The 12,681-nt window shown below is 36.7% G+C and overlaps 1 protein-coding gene across 1 annotated transcript in view; it reads right to left on the reverse strand.

Annotated features, from left to right (window-relative positions):
- Positions 1–12,681, reverse strand: part of LOC117287032 (autophagy protein 5-like) — a 20,875-nt gene that overhangs the window by 721 nt on the left and 7,473 nt on the right. The gene's annotated exons all lie outside the window — the stretch shown is intronic.

Below are 12,681 nucleotides of genomic sequence, written 5' to 3' on the forward strand. Positions count from 1 at the left end.
ATATATATATATATATATATATATAATATTTGTAAGAATATATAAAAGGGGCCAGGATTTAGCTCAGCCTGCCTTGCAAGCCAAGGACCTGAGTTCAATCCCCAGTACCAAAAAGAATACACCAAAGGAAGGATAAAATTTTAAAAACAGGTTTTCAGGGCCAGGGATTTAGCTCAGTAGCACTGCACCTGCCTCTTAAGCACAAGGTCATGAGTTCAATTCCCAGTACCAAAAACAAAACAAAAAACACATATTATACATTTATAATAAGAATCAAGATACATCATGAATAAGAACCAAGACACATCATGTAGGGCCAGGGATTTAGCTCAGCAGTTCGGTGGCCTTCCTTGCAAGTGCAAGGATCCGAGTTCAATCCCTGGAACCAAAAAAATAAAAAAAAAAAAAGATACATCATGTAAAGGTACAAGATCCCAATGATGAATGTAACTGTATTATCCACCTAAAATGTATCAATAAACTTAAAAAGGACAAAAAACAAAAACAAAAACAGGTTTTCAACTGACCATATCAGATATTTCAAAGGATGTAGAATGGAAATCTCACATACTGATGGTGGAAATGCATAATAGCACAAGTACTTTGGAAAAATAGTTTAGCACACCTATCACTGTCCCAGCCATTACATAATTAACCAACTATCTAAGAGGAATGAAATATGTTCATGCAAAGCTCTGTGCATGAATATTCACAACAGCTTTATCTACCACAGTCAAAACCAGGAAACAATCAACAGATGAAAATGAATATGTAAATTTTAGTGTAACTATTATTTGAGCATGTAGTTTATTATTATCAATTAAACCTTAACAAATCAGTTAAAAAGTAGCTCTAAGGCTAGGCTTACTGGTGTCATGCCTGACCTAAATGAGACCCTCTCAGGAAACATGCAGCACTCCACAAACAACAGGATACCACTAAAGGGCCATACTGCCCTCAGGAAATGGAACAAATGGCCATAAAGAAAATTTAAGATAGGACATACAATCTCCCCAATCTCACCTAAAATCTGCACACCATCTTTGGAACTCTGGCCCCAAGCATCCCATGCAGATTCCTTAAAATTATAACCCTATAAAACCTTAACTTTTCTGGTCAGCTGTTGAACTCACTCACAATCTCAGCCCAGCCTACACCCAGCTTCACTGCTCACACAAAGCCTATGTTCAGGTAGTCTCTCATGCGCCACTTGAAACAAGTGAAACATGCTTCTAATCCCAGCTACTTAGGAGGCTGAGACAGGAGGGTGGAAAGTTCAACACCAGCCTAGGCAACTTAGCAAGGCCCAAATTCAAAATCAGAAGTGTTGGAGATACAGCTCAATCCTCAGTACTACCAAAAGCAAAAAACTTAGCTCTTAAAGTTTAAAAAAATATTATATTTATATCCTATAAATTCACATATGATTACTTATATAACAGCTATTATGTTAAAATGAATTAGCATTATTTTTATTTCTGTTTAAGTTCAATTGTTTTTCTACTTCAAGTGTATAAATCTACCTCTATGATTTACAAGTTCACTTAATTAAAAAAGTTCTGACATATTAGAAATATAAAACAACTTTTAATATTTTCTAGAAAAGTTGACTTTGGTACAGTATACTTAACCTATGAATTAAAATGTTTTTCAACTTCTAAACATAAATATATACGGATTTTAACTGGTCAATTAAAAAAATAAAGTCAAGCTAGGAATGAAGTTGAGGGTAAAGTGCTTGCCTAGAATGCCTGAGGCCTTCAGTTTGACCTCCAACACAGTGAAAAACATATAATAAATAAATAAATCCAAAATGGGCTTTCACATACTGTACACTTACTTCTCTATGCCGTTGATTTCATAATTGGGCTGTAAATGAGTACCCAAAAAATGAATATTCTTATTCCAAAGAAAACCATTCAGGTAGCTTGATTTTTCACCTACTTAAGAACTGTTCAAATTTCTTAAATGTTGTACGTAACCTAATAATGCAACAAGGAGTTGAGAGCTCTCAAAACAGGGTTGGTTAGAGAAGTCTAAAGAAAAATACTATTTTTGGAGTAATTTTTGCTTGGCCAGACTACTAATCCTGATGGTTCCTATAACCAAAAAGTGCTTTTGCTTAATGTTTTCAATACTTCTGTTCCTCCACAGCTTCCTAAGTGTAATGAACATTTGACACTTACATATGACAACTGACAATCACAAATGACTAGGCTTCATAGCCAGAGGGTTTCATCAAAAGAGTGCGGGAATATCTTGTACATACCTACCCTTCGACACAAGCCCATCTCTAAGAAAGCAAATAATGAAATGAAACCTCAGGGAACAGGAGAAAGCAGTAAGAGAAAAGGGATAGATCTGCTTAGGCAGCCAAAGTAGCTCAATTTATTGTAGCATAAAAGTGACATGTCTCAGCCAAAGCCCCTCAACTCCTGCTCATGAATGCTCCCTCTTTCCCTGATTACCTTGTGGGGGGGTGGAAATATTTGTTTAAAAGATTCACAATGATACCACAACTCCTGACTCATTACATTTCTAATCTTTTCAAATGTATATTAGCCTTGCAAATGCGTATTTTTTTGTTTGTTTGTTTGTTTGTTTGTTTGTTTTTTGGTACCGGGGATCGAACTCGGGTCCTTGCGCTTGCGAGGCAGGCCACTGAACCACTGAGCTAAATCCCCGGCCCAGTGCTTATTTTTTTGATCCAAACAAACTGTTACAGATAAAGATGTTGAGTGTGACACTATGTTTATTCACTTCCATTAATCTTCTAAGTCACACTCATGATAAGCTAAATCTAATTTTATTTTTAAAACAGTAATTCAAAAAGTTCTATCCTTAGAGATTATCATCTATACCAATTAGTTAAAGTATCAATTCAGACTGACTGGAATGTGTCCAGATGCATTAAAACCATGAAACTAAAACTGTAAGTGAAAAACTAACACTATTAATTATTCATAAGCTCAATAAAAACACACTCATGATAAGCTAAATCTAATTTTATTTTTAAAACAGTAATTCAAAAAGTTCTATCCTTAGAGATTATCATCTATACCAATTAGTTAAAGTATCAATTCAGACTGACTGGAATGTGTCCAGATGCATTAAAACCATGAAACTAAAACTGTAAGTGAAAAACTAACACTATTAATTATTCATAAGCTCAATAAAAAATCTCAAAAAAAATCTATTTTTTCATATCACTTATAAAGAATGTAACATCCTATTAAACATGCAGGAGTAGCCAATAGAAAGCAATTCAGAATGTGCACAGAAAATGATGCCATAGTTTAAAAGCTTAAATTTAATAAAATCTTAAATTTTCTTCCAAGAGTATTTTAATGTGTATATACATGGGGACAGAAAAGAAGACTTTTCACATATTTCTTCTGAAGTACTATTTTCAGAATAAGAATGTATTATAAAAAAAACTAAGAGATAAACCGAACCAATGTACAAAGTAATGAACTCAAGCATTTCTTCAATTTTCTAATTCTACCAGTATGCAATCTATCAGCTTACCTGTAATCAATCTTATTCTTCCCACTAAAAATCTAAGGTTTTGTCCTCATCCTTTTTCTTAGAATCGTTGTTGAAGCTTTGAAACACAGATCAATTAATTACTCTTCTACTTTCCTATAACAACATCTTTAGCTATTTGCTGATTACTGTTTCCCATAATGTTCTTCCATCTTAAAACAAAACAGCAGCTACCCCAAACCAAAAGCAAACCCCTCCCCTCTACCTCACTCTTTCTTTGGCTATAGCCCTCTATCTCATCTCCTTTTTTACATTTACCTTTAACTCACAAAAGCCTCTTACCTCTTAACAATCCACTACAATCTATCTGCTACCCTTACCACTGTGTTATAACTGCTCGAAGACCAACAATGATGAATTTTAATCCTTGCCTGTTTTTAAGTACTCACCAAACATCTAACCCCTTTACTATCCTCCATGAAGTCCACATCCACAAGTTGCTGTGTTATCAACATGTCTCATTTTCTTATCTATTCTTAGCCTCTTTTGCCTCTTCCTCAGTCATTCCTTAAATATTGGTATTTTTCAACTTTCTTTTTTTAATTTAATTTAATTATTATTATTTTTGGTACCGGGAATCAAACTCAGGACCTTGTGCTTGTGAGGCAAGCAGGGGCCCCTCAACATTCTAGCCTACACAAAAAGAGGCAAATGTTTTTTCCCTCAACTGCTCCTTCTCCTCATCATCCATATCCAATACAGATCTGTTGAGTTTATATCCTAAAGAGATCTGACATTCACTTAGCTTTCAACATCCCCACTGCCACTTTGCTTGTACAGGCTAAGAGCTAATGATGGTTTCTGAAAAGCTTCATGGCTGGGTACCATGACTAGTCTTACCCCTCCACCCTTAATTCATTTTTTACTTTGGGAGCCACAGTGATTCTCCTAAAATACAAATCAGTTTCATTCCACTAAATTTTACTTTTAGGATAAAATCAAACCACTTCTAAAGCCTTTAAGATTACAAATTATTTTGATCTCTAATAAACTCTCAACCAGCATAATCTCTCAGTACCATTTCACTTACTCCCTCCACACATTAATACTCCTCACAAACATTCCCTACTGGCCATCACTCTCCAACACCAGAGACACCTCTAGCTCACGGAGCTCCAGCCAGGAAAAGGGTGAAGAGGTCCCTGTACCATGGCTCATACAAAGCAGACTGCCCACAAATCCACTGGTGGTAAAGTGCCCAGGAAACTGGCTACAAAAGCCGCTCATAAAAGTGCGCCCTCTACTGGAGGGCTGAAGAAACCTCATGGTTATAGGCTTAGGGCTATGGCACTCTGAAATTAGACGTTAACCGAAGTTCACTCATTGAACTACTGATTCACAAACGTCCTTTCCAGCGTCTACTGTGAGAAACTTCTCAGGATTTCCAAACAGAACTGGGCTTCCAGAGTGCAGCTATCAGTGCTTTGCTGGAAGCAGATCTGTTTGAGGATACCAACCTGTGCACCATCCATGCCAAACATGTAACAATCCAACCAGCACTCCACGTATGTGGAGAACGTGCTTAAGAATACGCTATAGTGGGAAACATTTCATTCTCAAAAATATTTTCTCTTCTTCCTGTTATTGGTAATTCTGAATGTTAGATTCCAACCCCCACCTCCCCCCACCCCAGGGTCATGAGGTACCTAAGTACATGACTGCAAGTGGAAAACAGGGGTCAGAAATCAGGTATTGACAGTTTTGCCATTTTCATTTGTATGTGAATTTTTAATATTAAGGCAGGCATGTAAAGCATTAAGGCAAATCAAAATGTCTCAGTGAACAAGTTTCAGCAGTTCAACTTTTTAACAATATATAGGGTCACACATTTAGCTCAGTGGTGCTGCCACCTGCTTTGCAAGCACAAGGTCCTGAGTTTGATCCATGGTACCAAAAACAAACAAACAAACATGTTAAAATTTTTCTGGACAGGGCCAGTATTTAGATTTTTCAAAAAAAGTAAGTTTCTTATTGATGGCAACCAAATGGTATTTGTAGCCTTTTTATTGTATAGTAGATTCCATCCAGTGACTACTTTTCTGAGTTGTCTTACATGCTAGTACATTTTTAATGTTGTCTTTCAGTGCTGCTTCTGTAAGTTTGCCATTAAAATACATTAAACTGTAAAAGAAAAAATTCCCTACTCCACTTTCTTGAATGTCTCATCACGGTCAACATTTCCTCACAGTTCTTTCAGTCATAAACTCATTTCTACATTTTCACACCAACTATTCCTGTCTAAAACTCTCCCCTTATCATCCAATCACTTATATATGGGACCAAAGAAAATCCTCCTCAATCCTCTGATTCAGCTTCTACCTCACTTCCTACAGCCAGGCATGGTGGCACATACCTGTAATCCCAGGACTCAGGAGGCTGAGACAGGAGGATCACAAGTTTGAAGCCAGACTGAACTACAAAGTGAGACTTTGTCTCAAAAAGGGGGGCAGGGTGGCTCAGTGGCACCACATCTGCCTTGCAAGCTTGAGGTCCTGAATGAGTTCAATCCCTGGTACAGAGGAAAAAAATAAGTTTCTGAGGGCCAGGGATGTAGCTCAGTGGTACCACATCTGCCTGGCAAGCATAAGGTTCTGAGTTTGATCCCTAGTACCAGAAAGCGGGAGATGTATTTCCTCTAGAAAACTCCCCTTCTCCACCAAGGAAAGGTTAACTCACAAGGTCCCAGTACTTACCTCCATAGTAATATCTGCCAATATTATAAAGCCTGAGGGCATATCATTGAGTGATAGTACTCAAAGTCCACAAGGGAGAGGCCACAACTATTCACACCTCTCTCATTAAACTGTTTAAAATAAGTCAATTTTGTTGATAAGTGAGTCAATAAAATGAAACATAGGAATTGTTAGTGAAGTTATTTGAGTCTTAACACTAGAGTGACTGGTTACTCTACCACAGCCCAAATAAGGCATAGAACATTATCATCAAACTCCCAAACCCTACCAAAAGATGCTTCATGACCTTCGTAATCAGTTCTCTCATTCTCATCTTAGAAACTGATTTGTTTTGTGCATAATAAAACTGTACAACAGGTAGTATTGTATAACCTTGCACCTTTCACTTAGCACAGTGTTTCTGAGACTCATTCATACTACTATACATATTAGTAATTAATTCCTTTTGTCACTGAGTAGCATATCAGTGAATGAATATACCATAATCTCTTTATCCAAAAATATATTAACATGTATCTGAACTGTTTTCAGATTTAGGCTAATAAGACAACTGCTATTGCATTAATCAAGAAGCTGTGTACACATATATTTTCATCTTTCTTGAGTATGCACAGCTGAAAAGCAGAAATCCTGGGTCATACAATCTAAATGTACAGTTAACATTATTTAAAGACTACCTTAAGAAAATTGCCCTACTTGGAAGGCTGAGACAGAAAGATTACAAGTTCAAGACCAGACTGATAACTGAGACCTCATGTCATTTCACAAAAAAATAAATAGGGTTGAGGGTAGAGCTCAGTGGACAGAGCCTGCCTAGCATATGCAAGGCTCTTGAGTTCAATCTCCAATACCACAAAAGCAAAAACAAAAACAAAATCCTGTCAAACTGTATTTTTCAATGCGATAGATTTTAAACTCCCACCAGCAATATATGGCAGTTCTGGCTACTCCATGACCTCAGACTTAGTACTGTCAGTCTTCTTCATTTTAGGTATACTAGTTGAACATAAAAAAATAGTATCTCATTTAGTTTTAATTCACATTTGCCTAATGACTACAGATGCTAAGTGCCTTTTTGTCTGTATATTGATAAATCATACATTCCACGAGCTTTTGTTGTTTGTTTTGTTTTTGTTTTCAGACAGGGTCTTGCTGTGTACCTCAGGCTGCTCTTGGATTCATACGTAGGCTAGGCTAGGCTAGCCTCAAACTCATGGCGATCCTCCCCTGACTCAGCCTCCCAAGTGCTGGGATTATAGGCATGCGCCACCACACCCAGCCTGTAAACTTTCTGTGCAAGTACTGTGCATTTCCATGGGACTGATATATTAGGAAAGAAGCTGAACATGTGAATTCTGTTTGTGCATATAAATGCAGTCCACAAGAGATAAATGGTGCACAGAGAAAACTGCACACAGCTAGAACAATCTGCACAGAAATAAAGAATATGCATGTGCACTCAATTACTTCAGAAATGGACCCATTACTTCAAGTGGTAGAGGCTACACTCATTCACATCAAATATTACAACTTTCCATTGGATTCAAGATAGCACACCTTTTACTATTTCACAAAAGACAAGCTGCAATTCCTTCAATGATTATTTCCAGAAGCAACCTCCTATCTTTTTCAACTTCTAGTACTATATTTGTCATAGTATACCCCTATTTCTTAATCATTTAACATATATAAAATTGTACTCTGAATTTTATTAGGTTCCTAGCTTTTGGTCACTGAAAATTTGGGGGATGATATGTCTGTTATGGCTTGTATTGAGATGCCCCCCCAAAGCCTCATGTAGGCTTTAGGAGGTAAATGGATCACTGGTGCATGATAATGGATTAGCCCTCTGATTGGTTTAGCACAGTTCTAGGTACAGATGATGGATTTACTCAAGAGGGAAGATCCACCCTGGGTGTGTGTGGAACCGAACAATAGGCTTGTAGCCTGGATGGAATACAGAGGGAAAGAGAAAGGAAGCCTCACTGCTTCCCGCCAGCCTCACCATAAACTGTTTCTCCTCTGCAACGCCTCTCTGCCATGCCACTCTGCTTTGGATCCAGCCAACTATGGGCTGAAACCTCTACAAACTGTAAGCTAAAAAAACCTTTGCTCCTTTAACTTATGGGTGTATTGTATTTTGTCCCCAAAACACAAAAATAACTAAGACAGTCCCTAACCTATTCCCTGTAAGTCCTTTGGTTTTTATTGCTCAATTTTTACTAACAGCACAGTGATTTTTTTAAAAGAAAAGCAGAACTGCCTGTGGAAGTAATGGAACATATCCTTGCTTTTTTTTCTTGGTCTTAGAGTGAATATTCAATAAACCATCATTCAGGATGGTTTTATCAAAAGCCTTTTCATATACACTCTTTGTCAAATTTAGAAAATTTTCTTTTATCCCTAAGCTTGCTAAAGGTTTTGATGACAAATGGTTATTGAATTATCAATGTTTTTTTCTTCTATATCTATTGATCTTACCATATGATTATGCCAGTGCAGTGAATTATACTGATATTTAAGTGTTCAATCAATCTTAAATTCCTGGGATAAACTTAACTCAGCTTTAGTTTGTATTGTACTACATGCGTATATGTACAATACATAAAATCTTAATTAAATTTTCTAGTATTTGTGGAAGGCTTTGATATCCATATGCATGAGGATACTGGTGTGCAATTTTAATGAATTTTAGTATCAAGAGTTATTCCATCCCGTAAATCAAGTTAGAAAAGGTCCTCTTTCTCTTTTCTGGAAAGAAAAGTCTGTTTTATAGAATTTATCAATAAACTAACTGATGTGAGGAGTTCTACAGGGTTTTAAAAACAATCCAATTTCTTTATATGGCTCTTCTCTTCCATAATTTTTTTTTTCTTGTGTCAGTTCTAGTAAATTCTATCTTTACTGAATATGCCCATATGTTAAATTTATTGGCCTAAAATTATTCATGTTTCCTACTATCTTTTTAATGGCTATCCTATCTGTAGTAATAGCCAATTTTTCATTCTTTCTTTCTTCAAGTAGCTTTTCTTCCACAGAAAGTTAAGGTTTTTAATTCTGAGCACTGCTTTAGGTGAATCTCACAAACTTTAATATGCTGTGCTTTCATTACCATCTCATTTGAGCTACTGTTGTATTTCCCAGGGCCAGGGCCAATTTAAGATTTTGTGTCCCCATCCTTTGGATAACCATGGTGATAAGGTTTTACTTAAACATATATTCTGAACCACTCTTAATAATTATACTTTCTCTAGGGGCCGGGGTTTGGCTCAGTAGTTCTGCTGCCTGCCCTGCAAATGTAAGGGCCTGAGTTCGATTCCCCAGTACCCCCACCAAAATATATATGTATACATACACACTTTCTCTAAACAGTTTTTCTCATAATGAAATTTTAAAAACTGATCCTTTATATTATTACCATCTTTTCTGATGTTTCATTCTTGTTTATAACTACAGGATTTTTAAGATGTCATTACTCTGTCTTTTGGACACCAGTTTTTTGATAAGACATTCATTTACATAGAATACCATTTTTCTGACTACTTTCAAATTTTGCTCATAATTGATTTCCAGTTTGATGTATGAAAATCCAATCAAATATACAGAAAACTGGGTGTGGCTTTCTAAATATCCTGTGTGCAGTATGCTGTTTCTAACATATATTGCTAATCACTGTTTCTTTTTAAAGACTGAGATATAATTCTGTATTAGTCACTTCCCATGGCTGGGAAAAAATGACCAAACCCACAACTTAAAGGAGGAGAGTTTATTTTGGCTCATGTCTTTAGAGAGCTCAGTTCATGCTTGGTTGCAGGCATGTGGAACACGGCAGAGGAAAGTTACTCAGTTCATGGCAAGTAGGAAGCAAAGAAAGAAGGGAGGAGCCAGGAAAAAAACACACCCTTTCAGGTCATACCCCCAGCTGTTCACCTTCTTCTAACCAGACCCCACCTGTAGATAAGAGACTTTGGGGGGACATTTTAGACCTAAAATATAACAAATTCATATACAATTCATACTTTAAAAGTCACACTTTAATTAGGAACAGTGGTACACATCTGTAATCTCAGCATTCTGGGAAGCTAAGGCAAGAGGACTGCCAAGTTGCAGCTCAGCCCGCACAATTTAGCCTTGCATGGAGTGGGGGGATATCAGAGTGAAGGCCCTGTCAGTGATGGCGAACCTTTTAGAGCTTTCCATGATAAACAGCCTGCTGTGGAATGTGTGCCACCACCCTGGGTTCAATACCCAGCAACACCAGGGGGGAAAAGTCACCCCTTTAAAAAGTATACCTTTTCTGTAACAACAATGTCAGTAAGATCCAGGCTGCCAAGGATATAAATCACTGCCCCTTTAGGCACTTACTTCTTCAGCCTCTCCTTTCTACCTCCACACCCCTCAATTAAGTTACATAGCTCCTTAAAAATTTTTAAAGTACAATTTCCATGACTTTTCATTGTATTCTCAAGTTTGTACAACCACCATCACTTCTCCAAAAGCATTTTCATCACCTCAGAAAGAAAAAATTCCATATCCACTAGTTGTCACTTTACTTACTGCCCTCTCTCCAGCCCCGAAAACCAGCAATGTATCTTTATATATTTGTAGACATCTAATAGAAACAAACTCTGCAATAAGCAGTTTTTCGCATCTTCTTTATTTCGCTTAACATGGTATTTTCAAAGTTATAGCACATCATTCCTTTGCATGAAGGAATTCTATTCTGTTGTGTGTTAAGCTGTCCTTTGTTACATCATGGGCAGGCACTTGGGTTGTTTTTACTTTTTACCTATTATGTATAATGCAGCTATGTGCTTTCATGTACAATTTCAGTGTGGACATATGTTTTCAATTCTCTTGGGTATATTACTAGGACTGGGATTGCTGGATCACACTGTAAGTCTACTTTAACACTTGAAGATATGTAAGAATGCTTGAGAAAAGCATCATTTTACATTTTCATTGCCAATACATGAAGGTTCTAATTAGTATACACCTTCTCCAAAATGTGTTATTGTCCATCTTTTTATTATGATGAATCTAGTGGATGCGAAGGGGTTATTCTTTCCGCAAATTATTTCCCTAAAGACTAATTATGAAAAGCATCTTTTCTTCTGCTTACTGACCAATTACAGATCTCTTCTCTGAAGAAATATCTTCTCAAAGCCTTTGATTGTCTTTTTGTTAAGTGTCTTTTCACACTAAAGGGTTTTTATACTACACTCTAAGCTGTTATTAGATAATTGATTTGCAAATATTTTTCCCAATCTATAGGTTCCACACAGTCTTCCATTTATTGTTACTTTAAAATTGAGGAGTCTGTTATTCATTTTAAAATATTTCTTTGAAGAAATATCTTCTCAAAGCCTTTGATTGTCTTTTTGTTAAGTGTCTTTTCACACTAAAGGGTTTTTATACTACACTCTAAGCTGTTATTAGATAATTGATTTGCAAATATTTTTCCCAATCTATAGGTTCCACACAGTCTTCCATTTATTGTTACTTTAAAATTGAGGAGTCTGTTATTCATTTTAAAATATTTCTTTTTTTCCTGAGCATGGTGGTGCATGCTTGCAATCCCAGCACTCAGGAAGCTGGGGTAGAAGGATCATCTTAAGATCAAGGCTAGCTTGGGCCAGGGATTTAGCTCAGCGGTTTGGTGGCCTGCCTCGCAAGTGCAAGGACCCGAGTTCGATCCCTGGTACCACACACACACACACACACACACACACACACACAAAAAGATCAAGGCTAGCTTGAGCTAAATAGCGAGTTCAGGGTCAGCCTAAGCTACATACACAGTGAAATCCTGTCTCCAAAAAAAAATATTTTCTATATTTTCCAAAATTTTAGCAGAGAACATTTATATCCTGTAAAGTGATTATTGCTTTTAATTCTAAAAGTTTTATACAGAGAAACGTATTTGCAGAGTATTATGGCTTGTATCTCCATGTCCCTAAAAGCCTCATGTACTCGTAGATACAAAGTTGGCTAAGTTAAGGTAGGTATGTGAATGTGGATTAAGGTGTGATACTGGGATTAAATTGCAGATAATGGAGGTCCCACCCTGGGTATACATGGCACCAATGAGTAGGCCTGTAGCCTGGATGGAATATAAAGAAACAGAAAGAAGGCAGGCTTACTGCATTGTTTGCCACGCCATCCTGCCTTGGTGCCGACTATGGACTATGACTATAAACTGAAACCTCTACAAACCGTGAGCTAAAACAAATCTCTTCTCTTTTAACTTTTGGTATCTGGTATTTTGTCTCAGGAGCTAGAAAAGTAACTAAGAGGTTTTTCAAATATAGAAAACTATAGTGAAGGAACTGAAGTCTTTAATTTCATTATCCAAGGAAAACTGGTAAACTGCTATTTTTATGAATTTCTAGTCTTTTCTACTCTGGCTACAGAGAGTTGTTTTTTTGGGGGGGATTTTATA

This window comes from Fukomys damarensis, unplaced genomic scaffold (genome assembly GCF_012274545.1).
Source record: "Fukomys damarensis isolate Sample0158 unplaced genomic scaffold, DMR_v1.0_HiC HiC_scaffold_20, whole genome shotgun sequence".
NCBI classification, from domain to species: domain Eukaryota; kingdom Metazoa; phylum Chordata; class Mammalia; order Rodentia; family Bathyergidae; genus Fukomys; species Fukomys damarensis.